A 17020-nucleotide genomic window follows, 5' to 3' on the forward strand; every position below is an offset into this window, starting at 1 on the left:
GCAGCCCCCATTCGCTGCAACTAGAGAAAGCCCACGCGCAGCAACGAAGACCCAATGCAGCCAAAAATAAATTAATTTTTTAAAATAAAAATTGTGATCTTTCCCACAGCTCCCTCATTTTCTTTCTTTGCTTTTTCTCCATAGAATTTGTCACCATCTGACATACTATTTATTTCACTTATTTGCTTTCTTTATTGCTTTTTCCTTCCATGAGAATGTCCATTGAGGGAAAGGCTTTTTTTCTTACTGCTAAATATTTAGAGCCTAGGACAGTGCCTGGCACAGAACAAGTGTTCTATAAATAATTGTTGACTAAAAGTACAGTTAGGACATACCTAATCAATATGCTTGCTCTTCTGTCTTCAGTAGCAGATCTTGCCTCTACCTCACAATGTGGACCCACAAATCCAGGCTAAGTGCTCCCCCAGGTAATTGTGGGGGTCCCCAATGGAGGTCTTACATGTACCAATGGACAAGGCTGGTCATCCACAGACTGACATCAGACATTTCATGCACTTTTCCTGCTCAGGACTCCTTCCACTGGGTATCAACTTGTCCTGGCTCCTAGAAACAATGTCAGCTATTATTCCTCTGTTAAATGCTCCAAACCTTTGAAAGCTGTATAGAAACTGCTATTATAGAGTTATAAAATTTTTTAAAGATTTTTTTTGATGTGGACCATTTTTAAAGTCTTTATTGAATTTGTTACAATATTGCTTCTATTTTATGTTTTAGTGTTTTGGCCACAAGGAATGTGGGATCTTAGCTCCCCAACCAGGGGTCAAACCCACACCCCCTGTATTGGAAAGTGAAGTCTTAACCACTGGACCGCCAGGGAAGTCCCTAGAGGTATAAAATATTAATGCTGCAAGAGACTTTTGAAATCAGCTAGTCCAAGACTCTCTTTTAGTACTTGCACAAGATGAGACACAAAAAGCAGGAGTTTTGCTCACAGCTCAGTTTGGGGTCCAAGCCAAGCCCAGAATCCAGAGCCAGAACTAGACTCCCTGAGATTCCCAAGCACTCAACAGTTTGCTTAGATATAGTCATAGTTGTTATACTTTTTCACTTGGTTCATAGGTTATTTTATCTTTAATTTTCAAAGCTTGGTTTTCTCCTGTACTAATGGGAGGATAAATCAGCATCATTTGGGAAAGAAACAAGAGCCTTAAATGTGTCCATACCCTTTCACCCAATAATTGTATTTCTGGGAATTTACCCAGAAAAAAAAAAAAAGACCAGAATTTGAAAACTTTTGCAATGGGCCCTTGCTGTTTTTACCTACCCAGTGTTTCTTTTCCTTTTGTTGGTAACTATATCCTTCTTTCATCTCCCAATTTATGCCAGCAGGGTTTGAGACTCTCCCTGAATTCTAACTAACCAAAAATACTTATAGAATATGTTCTCCTTTGTCTTTCTTTGATACCTATTCAGAGAGAGCACTTTTTCCATATGCTTACTGGTCACTTGTACTTCCCATTTATTTATTGAATAATCCTTCCACTCTCCCCCTTCCCACAATTTTGTAATACGACCTTTGTCATTCTCATACTACTAGGGGATATCTCTGAGGTATGTCTCTTCTCTTATTAACCTCTCTGTGCTTGCAGGCGTGGCATTCTGAGCTGAGACTGGATGATGAGAATTTCCACGAACAGGAATGGGCAAGGAGGGCAGTCTGTAGGAACAGGGTGGACAGGCTGTGTTGACAAAGGGGCTCACTGTATGACAACATGGTGCTTCCCAACATTTTTATTCTCAATTTTACTACCCGGGAAATCTAAATGTGGAGTCCAACATATATTTTAGAACATTTTTCTAATATAAATACTTGTGTTTTAATTTTGTCAATAAAGATATTTGGCAAGGGGAACACTATCAACATCATTTTATTCAAAAAAAAAGGAAGAAAACAAGGAAGGAAATAATTTCAGAATGAAGGAAAAGCCTTCCCAACAAAGGTAACCTTCTCATACACATTGCACACACACGGTCCGGGGTACCCAAGCACTTCCTTCGGGTCCAGGGCAAACCCCAGCGTTCGGGTTGTGTTTGGAAACTCCTGCAGTAATAGAGGAGAAGTAGGGTCTACAACACTCAGAAATGGATCAGGACTTTTCCCCACGGGTTCAAAGGTGCCTCGGCGGGGAGAACACAAGACTGTGGACAGTCAGACTAAGAGCACGGAGCCTGACTCTGATCTGACTGCCCCACGCTCCTTGATGTCTTTCCTTCTTTCTTCTCCCGGTCCTGCCTCCAGACCTGATTTCAGACCTACTGGGGGCCTATGATTCTTTCATGAAAGGCAAAGGGAGAATTGCCCTTTGCCTGACTTAGAGATTTATTTTGCTGTAGGTCTGAGACTTCTCTTTGGTCACTGAAAATCACCATCTAACTTGTGGGGTGCAAGGGGGATATTTTAGTGATATTTTAAAAGTGACCAGGGACTTCCCTGGCGGTCCAGTGGTTAAGATTCTGCGCTTCCACTGCAGTGGGCGCGGGTTTGATACCTGGTTGGGGAAGTTCCGCGTGCCGCGTGGTGCAGCCAAAAAAAAAAAAAAATGTGACCATCGTTTCCTTTAAAATAAACTAAGTGAAAAAAAGCAAGGTGCAAAAGAATACATACATACATACGCGCGCACACACACACACACACACACACACACACACACACAGAGGTTTACCTCATTTTATTGTGATTCTCTTTATTGTGCTTGCATTTTTAACAAATTGAAGGCTTGCAGCAACCCTGCTTCGAGCAAGTCTATTGACACCATTTTCCAAGAGCATTTGCTTGCTTTGTGTCTCTGAGCCACATTTTGGTAATTCTCCCAATATTTTAAACCTTCCACCAGCAAAAAGATTATGACTCATTGAAAGCTCAGATGATGGTTAGTATTTTTTAGCAATAAAGTATTTTAAAATTAAGATATGTATATTCCTTTTTTAGTCATAATGCTATTGCACATTAAATAAACTACAGTATAGTGTAAAAACAACTTTTATATGCACTGGGAAACCGAAAAATTCATGTGACTTGCTTTATTGTGATATTCGCTTTACTGCTATGTTCTAGAACTGAACCCACAATATCTCCGAGGTATACCTTATATATACATATATTCATATATATAAGAAAAAAGGTAAGTGTGTATGTGTATACCTGTATGCGCGTGTGCACAAGCGCACACACAAACACACACATTCTGCATTTATAAGAACTGCTGGTGGTTTGGCGATTGTCTCTGGGGAATAAAACTTGAGGCCCTACATCAACTATACTTCAATAAAAAAAGATTAAAAAAAAAAAAAAAAAACTTGAGGTCCACCATGGGAAGGAGACCTACTTTTCCTTATACATATCCTTTCATATTCACATGAATTTTTTTTTTTTACCGTGCTGTTTTCAGAGTGATTGTTTTAAAATCTTTATTTCGTCTCAAAAAAGGTAACAGATTATTTTCACTTTGGCATTCTCTTGCCCAGCCATTCTCTAGCCTATTTTTTGGTATCTATAAAATAAAACTTGAATAAAGATAAGAAAAACTAGTGACGATGCAAATTATCAGCTATGGACCTTCTAGATTTCTTTTTTGGTCGGCCAGGTTCTCAATGCCTACAACAGAACCTGCTCTCTTCACGTTTCCCTGACACGTGAGATAACCCTTCTTTAGGTGGTAACTGTGGGATTCAGCTTTTACCATCGCCCATTTTCTGTCCTTTCATTTCTCACAGCATTTTAGGTGGTCTGTGTGTGTTTTAGTTTTTAAAAATTCATTTGACTTGTTACTATTGAAATTTTCAAACACATACCAAAGTCGAGAGAATAACATAAGGAACCTCCAAGTACTCATCACCCTCATTCAGCAAACATCAGCTCACAGTCAATCTTATTTCATCTATAACCCCATCCTCAGTGGGGACATGTGCCTCCTTAACTATAGTTAGATTTGGAATTTGCTTTTCTTGGGGGACAGGGTAGGGGAAGCTTTTATTTAATAGCTTTATTGAGATATAATTCACATACTGTAAATTTCACTCCTTAAAGTGTACAATTCAGTGGTTTTACAGAGTTGTGCAATCATCATCATAACTTAATTTTGGAACATTTTTTTCATCCCCAAAAGAAACTTTGTATGTACCCATTAGCAGTCACTCTCCATCCTATACCTCGCCCCAGCCCTAGGCATCCACTGGTCTGCTTTGTCTCTAGAAATTTAACTGTTCTGAATAGTTCATAGAAATGGGACCAGAGAATATGTTGGGATTGCTTCTTTATGCCTCTCATAACCTCAGTGACTCAACGATTTAGTCCAACATCTGAAGCTCAAATAAGTCCAACCTCTGAACCTCCTGAGGCTGTTAGTCTTCTTCAATCTGGATTCAGCATTCCAACACCGGAACGCTGCTTTTGGGAGTGCCGTGTCTCCATGGTTACTGTCCTGAACTCCCTCTCAGCTGCAGGGGAGCACTCAGTGCGTGATGATGGTAAACTGCAGTGTTCTTTTAATGGAAATATAAAACCTGCTCAGGATGCAGTTAAGCTTTCTAAGGTCTCTTCCCCCTTCTCCTTCCGTTCCCCCTTGCATAGCTATACAGAAGCAGGAACACGCCCCCTGCCTCGAAGTTCCTCTGATTGTCCAGTCCTCCATGGAAAATCTTATTATTTGTTTGTCAGAGCAGAGACAAAACAAATGTCCTTAAAAGGAAACAAGCAACTGCAGAGGAGGACAATGCTCGCCCAGGCAGCCTCCTCCTTTCCCCACTCCAGCCTGTACGGAGCAGGGGACAGGCAGACAAGCTTGGGTCCATGCCAGGGCAGATCCCAAAGAAGGGTGTCTGTAGTCTGTCCCCTCCTTGAAAGAAAGCAGGGCTTGAAAAGGCTCCCTTTCCCTGCAGGCCTCCCCCTGGTGCCAGATGCAGGTACTGTGAAAAGCACCGCTCCAACCCAGGCCTTACAACAGGAAAAGCTTCTGAAACAAGTTATTTGTGGTGGAGGGCAGCAAAACAGGCTGAGGGCCAGCAGGACTTCGCCGTGCTTAACAGCAGAGAATCTCAATCAGAGCAACATGTTTCTTTTCCCTTTCCCTCCACTACTTACGTTATCTCACCTCTTCTCCCTGTAGCATCTCAACCTCTTTCATCTGATAATCCAAACTTAGCCGGTGGAATTAAAAAACCTGTAACACCAAATACTTTTGGTGTAGATAGAAGTGCTTAAGAAAGGCAAGCCCTGGGCTAGCCATTAACCTTGGTTTTCCAGAAATATAAGAAATAGGTGAGAAAATATTTACGTACTAGGGACCACAAAATGTAAGTTAAATCTTTACTTATTCTGTATCCTGTCCTGCAAAAACTGGGGTTCAGGATCTTTTAGTTTTCTTTTTCTTTTTAACCTTCCCATTTTATTTATTTACTTATTTTTACAGTTTATTTACAACGTTTCAGGTATACAGCAAAGTGACTCAGTTATCAGGACTTCCCTGGTAGGGCAGTGATTAAGACTCTGCGCTCCCAATGCAGGGGGCCTGGTTTCGGTCCCTGGTCAGGGAACTAGATCCCACATGCATGCTGCAACTAAGGAGCCCGCCTGCCACAACTAAGACCAGGCACAACCTAATTAATTAATTTTTTAAAAAGTGATTCAGTTATTTATATATATATATATATATATATATATATATATTCTTTTTCAGATCATTTTCCCTTACATGTTATTACAAAATACTGAGTATAGTTCCCTGTACTATACAGTAGGTCCTTCCTTTAGTTTTTCTAAAGGGTCGAAGAGCTTTTTCCATCAATATTAGAAGGGTTGTTTTCATGATTCTAAGAATCATTTGTCTGTAGCCTCGAGCCTGTGAATGTTACAGGAATCTTCATTTGTTTGAGTGTTTGGTATAGAAAGCTGTCTTTGTTCACTTAAGATGTAAACTGTGTTAATCATCACAAGACGTTGACTTTGCTCAGGGACCTGGTCACTATTAACCCTCTGGGACATCACTGCTCTATCTCTAATTAATTCCACTAATAGAGAAACCTCTGTGTGTTCTCAGGAACCTATCTAAAGGCACTCCTTCTTGTAAAAACAAAACAAATGCAAATTAACAAATAAATCTATAAGATTAACCGGAAAACACAATGCAGAATCTTACTTTCCCAAACTCACTTGTACACCCAAACCAAGGAATCCATGCAAATATCTAGAACAATGTAAAGCCGTCTGGGAGGATTTTACAACTCACCAGTGGTTCGGTCACAGCAGATTTGGGGATGGGGGAAGAAGTCACTAAGTCAGGGAGGGAAAAATTCAAATTACCTGTTGGTGTTTCCATACTGGTGACAGCATTTCCTGCTCTGACACTCTTCGAAGGAGGACTGGACTAATGCTTAACACAGTATTCCAGGCTAAGTGCTCACTGACTCCTTAACACAGCCTCATGAAGTAGGTACTACTATTCCCATCTACTGTCGGGGAAGCTGATGCACAGAAAGCTTAAGTAACTTGCCCAGAGTCACACAGCTTGTGAGTGGCTCAGAGTCCATGCCACTGGCCACGACTCTTTACTGAATAAAAGGGAATCTTTCTCTCAGTCGACAAATATTTGAGCATCTACCATAAATTAGGTAATAAAATAAGGGAGCTCCACAAATATGATCTTTGCTCTCAAGGAGGGGAAAATTAATGGGGGTAATTTAGTAGGAGAAACAAGAGAAGTTCATAAGTAAATAGTGAAGCAGAACAAGATTAAGTTTCCTAAAAGAGGTATATACATTTTTCCATAGGGGTTCAGAGCAAAGAGGAGACACCCTCACGTCATATCTGGTTTGGAAGATGAAGGCTTCACTCAGGAGACGGGATATGAGCTGGATCTTAAAGGAGAGCAGTATCCTGACCAGAAGACAGTTGCAGAAGGACAGAAGTTGTTCTAGGCCGAGGAAAAGATATGACATGTTGGGGAGTCCCATTTGGCCAGTGGGCTCTCATGTGGAACAAAGTATGAACCAGAACCAGGTCTCCTGACACCCCATCTTGGGCTCCTTCCCCTACTCTTCACCGCCTTGTCAATCAGAGCATTCACCTGTTGATGACTCGGGCTTCTACGCTTGATAGAACCTCCCCAGGACTCAAGGTCTTTAGTTTAGAAGGAAGTGACTCCTTCCCGGGCTACTTCCTTCAGCTGGAGGTGGACCTCTAGCTCTGGCCTACTGCCAAGAAGCCGATAGTGACGTAATGCTACTCTGTTACTGTTCTCGTGATATCTGCCACGCCCACCTTGATATACTCCTTTTATAAGCCTCATGATGGCTTCTCTCTCCTGCCAGTCTTTGCTCAAGGAGAATCTGGGTCTGACTCAAAGATAAACAGGTTCAGTCCCTAACCTCAAAGAGTCCACAGTCAAGGGGAGATGACAAAATTCACAATTGCATCGTCACATGGTACATGTAGTGACAGAGATGTGTCCAGGATAAGCTGGAAAAGAAAAGGATCCCCAACCCAGACTGAGGGAATTGACGTTTCCTGAGATGACAGCAGCTAAGCTGAGACTCCTGGGTGACAGGAGGAAGCCAGTCGAAGGGGGCTATCAGGGGCGGAGGACCTTCTAGGAAAAACAAAGAGGCAGAAGAGTGTGAGGTCTGTAAAGAACAATTTGGTGGGAGGCAGAGAGCTCTCCAGAAAGAAGGCAGGAGAGGAAGATAGAGATATTTAATATGACTTTTGTGTCATCCAAAACACATAGGAAAATGCGTCCTAAGCAGTAGACCCTCCATAGTTTTTTTTTTTAAATAAATACAATAAGATGACAGATTAAATGTTCTCTAAAGTTCCTTGCAGTCTCCCAAAGTCAATGCTGCTGCTCAAGGCCTCTTTGAGATTTGAGTTCCAAAGACTGCGAGTTTCTAATGGGAGATATCAAACCTCATCTATGGGCTTATTTTCCAGAAAGTGTGCTCCATAGAAGTATCTATTTGGGTGAGGGGGAAGGATGTGAAACCTACCTTAAAGGTAAGCTATACTGTTTGCTGGGTTTGCTCTGCCCTTGGGTGAGTTGTCAAAACAAGGCCCTGGACTGGGGACAATCACACGGGAGGGGTAAGAACTGTGACCCTTTGAAACCACCACGTTGAAGCAGAGGTAATAAGCAAGATAATTCCATATATATGTGTTAGCATACGGTATTTGTCTTTTTCTTTCTGACTTACTTCACTCTGTATGACAGACTCTAGGTCCATCCACCTCATTACAAATAGCTCAATTTCGTTTCTTTTTATGGCTGAGTAATATTCCATTGTATATATGTGCCACATCTTCTTTAAGGATCAGGCTGATTTTGGCTTATCTCCTCTGACCTCTGAGGCCAGTGTTCCTGAGATAGAGGGGAGGGGACGGGGGCGCTGTGCTGCCGGAGCAGAAGGCAAACAGCAGGAAGGCGGCAGCACTCACCTATGATCTCCTTCTTATGCGACTCAGACGTGGGATAAATCACCAAAATCAGTACGAAGGGTTTACCCCACGCACAATGGCGCACGAATTAAGGGCCTTCACAGTGCCCACCCCAAGGCCAGTCTTCACAAGACGATGAGGATTTTGTGTCCACCCTTCCTACCCACCCACAATATTAGAATGTTAAATGCTGCTGTGAGGTCTTCACAATAGGAACCCTAATAATTGTCTAGGATCCCAGGTGCAGTAAGTCCCCTACGTACGAACCTTCAAGTTGTGAACTTTCAAAGATGCGAACGTGCGTTCAGGCATGAGTGAAACTGCAGCTCGCCCTCCGTCTCCTGTTGCTGACGATCCTTCAGCTCTACCATCTCCCACCTCCTCTCCCTCCTCCAGTCAGTAACTCTTCTTGCCTGTTCACTCGATGCCAGCCCCTGTATGCCAGCTGTCGTACTGTACTACTGTCCTTTTCAAGGTACTGTACTGTAAGATTAAAAATGGTTTATTTTTTGTGTTTGTTTTTAATGTATTATTTGTGTGAGAAGTATTATAAACCTATTACAGTACAGTCCTATATAGCCGATTGTGTTAGTTGGGTACCTAGGCTAACTCTGTTGGACTTACGAATAAATTGGACTTACAAACACACTCTTGGAACAGAACTCGTTTGTATGTAGGGGACTTACTGTACTTTGTGGCTAATAGGTAAGGAAATTACAGGAAAGGAAAAGTCAGGGGATGGAGAATCCTTACCACTTGCCCCTCCCAGCCATCTGGACTGGATATTATGAGGGACCACAAGGAACCATCATCTTTCTTGGCTGCAGAATGAAAACAGTGTTAGGTCCCCCTAACTCACTGACTCCCTATCTAAGAAGTGCTATTCAAAAAAAAAAAAAAATCTTTCAAACTAGAAAAAAAAGAAAACTGCTATTCCACCTGGCAGGTAAGAGCCTTAGGGCTGTTTAGGCACCGTGAGGCCGTCCGCCAAGAAGCACAGGGATTCTCCAGGTGAGATGGGCATGTTAGACCCCTGCTCCCCTTGGTCATTCCCCCGCCCCCATCCCCTCCCCAGGGCCACCACTCCTATGCCTTGTCCCCCAGCTTCTACTCTTCTGTGAAAATTCATGGTGAATCCCAGGTCTGAAGCACTTCCCACTGAGACCTATGGTGACCTTCCTTCCATTTACGTCCACCCTCTCACCCGAGACGTGAACAAGTGAAACCGAGGGTGGTTTTCAGTCAGATCCATGAAACTCTAACTTCCTTAATAAATAATACGCTGTAACCTACCTTCACTGATCAGGCTCACCTTGTTTTTACAAAACTTCCATGTCCTCTAAGCTTCACGTAGCCTAAACGATAAGAAGTTCGCCTGAGCTGTCGTCCGGTCAGCTGTGTCCAGTTTTAGCTCTAGCCGGTTAAGACTGGTTGAGACCGCGGGCCTTCCATCTGGGCATGCGCAAGTGTCCCCGCGGTGACCTTTTGACGTCAGCGGGCCCCCAAGTCCACCCTCAGAACGTGCTAATGGCGCCATTTTCTCAACACCCGGCCCATGAAGAACCCTGTAGCTTAGCTGCACCTGCGCAGAACAGAACGTGGATTACCTCGCCTTTTCTTATTCCCATCACCTTTCCCCACGCTCCCCAGGCCTCAGACGGCCTTGCTTCTTTATCCCATAAACACTCCAACCCCTCTCATTCCTGGAGGCGGATCTGAGATTTGTTCCCCTGTCTCCTCGCCTGCCTTGTGAATAACACTTTGCTGTAAACCTCGGGGTCTCTGCGTTTGGCTCACTGCAGGTGCCCAGTGATATTCTTCCTTAAGGAATATTCCACTTCCTACTTCAAGTATCCATTCCTCCCTGGGCTCCAAACAAGAGGTGCTCTTATAATCCTACAAGCCATGAGCACCCCAGGCACACTTAACTTCTTTTTTTTCTTTCTTTTTTAATTTTTGGCTGCCTCGGGTCTTCGTTGCTACACACGGGCTTTCTCTCTAGTTGCGGCGAGTGGGGCTACTCTTCGTTGTGGTGCCTGGGCTTATTGCGGTGACTTATCTTGTTGCGGAGCACAGGCTCTAGGCGCGTGAGCTTCAGTAGTTGCAGCACGTGGGCTCAGTAGTTGTGGCTCACGGGCTTAGTTGTGCCGTGGCATGTGGGATCTTCCCGGACCAGGGATCAAACCCATGTCCCTTGCACTGGCAGGCGGATTCTTAACCACTGCGCCACCAGGGAAGTCCCCAGGCACACTTATTTCTGATAATACCTGTTCAAAGCCCACTCCTTGACCCCCATCTTGTGGGTCTTGCCTCTCCTGTAGTCTTTCTAGCATCTGCTTCTCTTCAGTTACAGAGCTTCATTTCTAAGACACAGAGGTTTCTTTAGTCTCAAACTCATTCCCAGAAAAGCATCTGCACTTAATTATTTTCCTTTCCCCGCTCTGCAAGGCCCCTATCACATAGGCGACTTTGTCTATACATTGTCGTGATTCTTCTCATTTTTTCCAGCCATTTAAAAATGTAAAAACTGCCCTTAGCTCTCCGGCCATACAAAAACAGGCAGCGGGTACTTCCCTGGTGCCGCAGTGGTTAAGAATGCACCTGCCAATGCAAGGGACACGGGTTCGAGCCCTGGTCCAGGAAGATCCCACATGCCGCTGAGCAACAAAGCCCATGCACCTCAACTACTGAGCCTGCGCTCTAGAGCGCATGAGCCACAACTACTGGGCCCGCCTGCCGCAACTACTGAAGCCTGCGTGCTGCAATTACTGAAGCCCGTGTACCGCAACTACTGAAGCCCGTGTGCCTAGAGCCCACACTCCGCAACAAGAGAAGACACCACAATAAGAAGCCCACGCACTGCAACGAAGAGTAGCCCCTGCTCACTGCCACTAGAGAAAGCCTGCGCGCAGCAAGGAAGACCCAATGCAGCCAAAAATTAAATTAAATAAATTTTTTTAAAAAAAGGTGGTGGGCCAGAGAGACCCCTGAGATGGACAATAAACAAGTGAAGAAGTACAAAGTAGCCTTTCAAAGAGAGAGGAAGGCTATGTGGAAAATAAAACAGGGTGAAATACACTAGAGAGTGTGGGTGTCTCTGGGTAACATGATGGGAAATCAAAGAAGGTTCTCTTAGAAAACACGATTCAGTTGAGACATAAATGATACACAAAGATGGGGAAAGAAAGTGCTTAGACACTCAGAGATAAAGTGAGAAAGGTGGGTGAAGACCAGATCCTGTGGGCCTCATGAGCCATGGTAAGGAGACTGGCTCTCAATCTAAGTGTCCTGGGATTTGAAAGAGGAGAGAGGCTGTGAGGTTGGGCCCCAGAAGCTTTACTTCTAAGAAGCTTCATATGTGATTCTGATGTACAACCAAATTAAGAACTCTATAGCATCCTAAACATTTCCCCTCAAAGGTCTGACTCTGGATCTTCTGTCTAGAATCTTTTCAAAAGGATATTTCCAAAGGCCTTCTTTCCCCTACCATGTAGTGTGCAGTAAGGGCTTCTAGCTGGGTCCTGGTCTCACAGTCCCACATCCTGCCCATTTCATGGCTGAAGAATGATCAAGATGTTCTCAATCATAGAGAAAGCAAGCTGGGTGGTTCCTCCATCATGGGAGTGACAGCCACCTGCCTGGTTCTGCACAAACTTTCACAGGAGCTAATTCAAGTGTGAATGCCCTGCCCTGGAAATTAACAAGGATAAGAATCCATCTGACTTTTTACCATATTAAATGTATTTAGTTACTCTCCAATACAGCTCCTGCTGTCTACTACAAATTATGATATAGCCAAAAGCTATTCATTATGTTTACAGACCATCTCCTTAGTGAGAATTATCCAAGAACTAATTATTATCTGAGAACTCAAGCTTTGATTAAATTTGTAGACTTTTTCCCTCCAGGATGAATTCTCTGAAACTCAATAATGTGAGAAATTCATTTAAAGCCAGAACCACATTTGCCTATTATGATACAACAGAAACAGTACCAGCCTGGAAATCTGAGATCTGGTCCCAGACTTACTGGATTCTAAGCAAGTTAGTTAGAATTTCTGGGCCTCATTTCCCTCATGAGTATTAAAATTCTGATAGTGTTTACAATTTTGTATACAATTAACATGCATTATTTTGTGACTTAAAGTCAAATAAAAACCTTACAAGAGGGCTTCCCTGGTGGTGCAGTGGTTGGGAGTCCGCCTGCCAATGCAGGGGATACGGGTTCGGGCCCTGGTCCGGGAGGATCCCACATGCCGCGGAGCAGCTAGGCCCGTGGGCCACAACTGCTGAGCCTGCGCTCTAGAGTCCGGGAGCCACAATTACTGAGCCCGCGCGACTACAGCCCGTGCTCCGCAGCAGGAGAGGCCACCACAGTGGGAGGCCCGCGCACTGCAATGAAGAGTAGACCCCGCTCACCACAACTAGAGAAAGCCTGTGCACAGCAACAAAGACCCAACATAGCCCAAAATAAATAAATAAATACATAAAATTTATAAAAAAAAAAAAAAAAAAAAAAAACCTTACAAGAAAAAAATCAGAGAATTGGGCTAAATAATTTTCCCATATATATTCTCTCATGTGCAATTCAATTCAAATACAGGTTGTAATGCCTTTATCATTTTCACAGCTTCTCTCTTCTGTGGGTTTTCTTGTGTGTGTGTGGAGGGGGGGTTGGTTTTGTTTGTTTTGTTGCTGCTTTGTTTTGTTTTTGTCCCCCCCCTCCCCCGCCCCTCCCTGCAGGGCTTGCAGAATCTGTTCCCAGATCAGTGGATAGAACCCATGCCCGCAGCAGTTAAAGCACATAGTCCTAACCACTGGACCACCAGGGAATTCCCTCTGTGGGTTTTCTTCTCTGAAATCTTCCTAAGGTGATTGCCTCGCTTTTGCTATGGGAATTTCCCTTTAAGACACTAACACACACTCATTTGCAGATTTCTGAAAATCCTGTTTCCTGGTCATCATTCTTTTTCCTCTGCAGTCCCACACAACCTAACATGCTAAGCACATAGCTGGTGGGTGTTCAATAAATACTTGTTGAACAAACATTTTAGGGTACATTTATGGGAGACAACAAGAGATCCTTTGTGGTGAGGAAATGTGGATTATTTCCATTTTCTTCCTTCTACTTTTCTGTAGTTACCAAATTTCGAACAAAGCAAACCCCAATCCAAAAGCTCCTCTAGTATGGGGGCATCGTTGCCCCTAAGGTTGGTCCACTTCCCTTGCACCGTCCCTATGTCAGAGGGTGCCCAATGAACGTCCCTTCTCTTTCCCTTCTTTGGAATTCCTGATCATCCATGATGGGGAAGAAAATACTAACTCTGAAGGGAGTCAGGTCGTTCCCTCTGGAAAACGAAGATGATACCTGGTCTCGGAAGAAGAAATGCCCGCAGAGCTCCAGGCCCTACACTCCACACCCGTGCCGCTCTCCTCGGGCCCCCGAGTCCCCCAGCCTCAACCTTGGGCAGCTCCAAGCACGCGGGAAAACGAAGCCCAACCTAGCGCCGCGTCACGCCCAGCCTCTTGCGCGTGCACGCCCCCCGGAGACTCAGGAGCGCGCAAGGCCGCACTCTCTCAAGGCTCTGTGAACGCGCTAGCGAAAGCTACCCGCAAGCGAACGTGCGCCCTTTCTCCCCCTGGCGGACAACAGTGGAACAACAGGGCTTGGGGGCGAGGCTTTGGTGGATACGGGGTAACGGGCATCGTGGAGGGTTGAGCTGGAGAACGCCTCTGACATTTTGGGGGACCCGACCTCATTTTGCGACACCTCTCTTCTTTTTCCAGTCTTCATTTCCAGTTCATAACAAGGGAAAAGGGAAGGCACCAACCTTGAGCTCCCAATATGTGCCAGACCCTTTTCCTGTATTATCTCATTAAATCTTCCCATTGATTAGTCCTATTTACAAAGAAGGAAACTGAGGCCCAGAGGGGGTGACTTACCCAGAGTAACACAGCTAACTAGTGATGAGTCTGGAACCCAGGTCTGTGTGCTCCAAAGTTTGACTGCAGCCCTATCCTTCTGGAGATGGGGTCCTGGGCTTTAAGAACGAGACCCTGCTTCTCCTCTCTGGCTGAGAAGTCACTCCGTAAGGACAGCCAGAACTGTTTCCATGGTCATTTTAAAGAAGCTTAGCTCATTAGGTATGAGAACTTTTCAGGCTGGTCCATGTGCCTGGGGCATCAGGCAGGATCCCAGCTGCAGCCTAAGAGCTACGGGAGCTCAGGGCAAGACCTTCCCAGGTTATCGGAACACACAGTCCTTCTCCAGGTTCGGGGGCAGAGGGAGCATAAGAAAGGACCTGGAGGAGTCGAGATGGAAATCCTCATTGATGAGGCTATTGGGGCACTGCATTGTTTAGGGATGAGAGAAGCAGCTTCTACAACATCCATCTGGTGACCAGATCTTTAGGAGAGACATACTATCCAGATGATGCCACAGTCTCCTCTTGCCTTTCAAGAGAGACAGAAGTGGGTGGGAGGAGTGAGAATGTGTATAATGAGGCAGAGGCCGTTGGCCTGAATTTCCAAGGAAACCAAGGGTAAAATTGAGGGAGCTAGAAAGCTGGCAGGTTGTCTGCCATGACTTTTGTCCACGATCCTGGAGGAGGCTTACAAATAGTGGTTCTCATTTCTTCTCAGGGCAGCTTTGGAAGAGACCAGAAACTAGAGGCAGACTCACGTGAGGAGAAGGCAACGTGGTTTCTAGAAGGAAAGATGATCGTCCTAGAGGCATGAGACAGTCTGAGCTTCAGTCAAGTTGACCTGAGCTGGAATCCTAAGTTTGCCTCTTAGGAACTGTATCACATTGGGCAACTCATTAATCTATTCAAACCTCAGTCTTCCCATCTGAAAAATGGAGACAAAAAGAGTCCTTTACAGTTTTAAGGCTGATATGCATAAGGGATGCTAGCATGTGTAGAACAGATAAGAGATTAGTGGGCAATTCTCTGAATAAAATCTAAAATTCATCACATTTTAAAAGACTGAGCTGAGGGCTTCCCTGGTAGCACAGTGGTTAAGAATCCGCCTGCCAATGCAGGGGACATGGGTTCGAGCCCTGGTCCGGGAAGATCCCACATGCTGCGGAGCAACTAATCCATGAGCCACAACTACTGAGCTTGCGCTCTAGAGCTCGCAAGCCAAAACTACTGAGTCTGCATGCCACAATTACTGAAGCCCGCACACCTAGAGCCCGTGCTCTGCAATAAGAGAAGCCACCGCAATGAGAAGCCCCTGCACCGCAACGAAGAGTAGTCCCCGCTCGCCACAACTAGAGAAAGCCCGCACGCAGCAACGAAGACCCAACACAGCCAAAAAAAAAAAAAAAAAAGATTGAGCTGGAAGAGAGAAATGGATAAAAATGGTAGAAAACATTTATACAAGGTAGTCTTGAGGGGAAAATAATCCCACTGTATTTTAAATTAGCGAGCTATCTCTCCCATCTCAAATCCTACAAACTGTCTGTGCCACTCAGCTTGCTCTGACGTGCAGAGAACTTTGCAGTCTATCATTTTCTTGCTCACATTTAGTCTCTTTGACCAGATTATAAACTGCTCAAATAAACACAGTCGACGAACCATGCATTACATTCCAAATCTTGGGTCACTGTCAACGGATCCCTGAAGACCTGGCATTCAAAGTTGCCAAAATAAAGGTAGCCAGCATAAGGGTGCAGAAACCAAGAGTAAACAGTTGTAGCCTTGCCCAGGGCTGCGGTTTGGCTGCAACTGGGATAATGTCTATGGTTTTGGCTGCTTGCACCTCAAGACTGACATCAGGAAGCTGTGGGCAAGCAGCTCAAATTTTCAAATGGGTGGAAGTGTGTTCCTAAGGTTGAAAACATGGGGATTCTGGGGTTTGGCCTGGTGCAGGCAGAACAGTGTTGCAATTTAACCTGCAAAACGTGTACAATACGGCACTGCCATGGACGGGCTCCTCCAAGCTAGAACGTTAAAACAAGCAGGCAGCATCCTCCTTGAAAGCAATCTTAAGACAAAATACTATTTGGAATACTGAATGTGCCCTGATAAAAGGCAGGAAACACGAACGGGATGAAATAATCAGGTGGGTGCAGTAAGCTTGATTAACACGTTCATTGTAAAACACACCCAAGACAGAACAGAACCTGGGGAAGTCGTGGCTGCTTGGGAGAACTTTCAAATAACTAAGTGATTCAAAGACGCAGAAACACCACCCCCCACCGCCCTGTCCCCCAAATGCCTCTATTTCCTGTTAGGAACAGCCACTTGGGCGTTGCCAGGCTGAGACTCCCTCTTCCTCCCCTCTCATCCCTCCCTCACCTCCCTCCAGGACAATGACAGCAGTTTTGGGGGCAGAGATGGAGACACTGGGTAAGCAAAAATGAAAGGGATATAAGGAATGGGTTACACACTCAAAGAGGAGACGTGATGCTGAACATTCCAGAAACCATGATGGAAACATTCTTCTACCTTGACCTGAGTGGTGACCTATGCAAAAATTCACCGAGCCGCACTTGAGATCTGCACACTTTACTTTCATATAATCTAAACCTCCATTGAAAACCAAAACCAAATGACCACCAGCCACAAGC

The sequence above is a fragment of the Aethalodelphis obliquidens genome, unplaced genomic scaffold (assembly GCF_003676395.1).
Source record: "Aethalodelphis obliquidens isolate GAN/ISIS:26980383/991018 unplaced genomic scaffold, ASM367639v1 scaffold38, whole genome shotgun sequence".
Taxonomy (NCBI): Eukaryota; Metazoa; Chordata; class Mammalia; order Artiodactyla; family Delphinidae; genus Aethalodelphis; species Aethalodelphis obliquidens.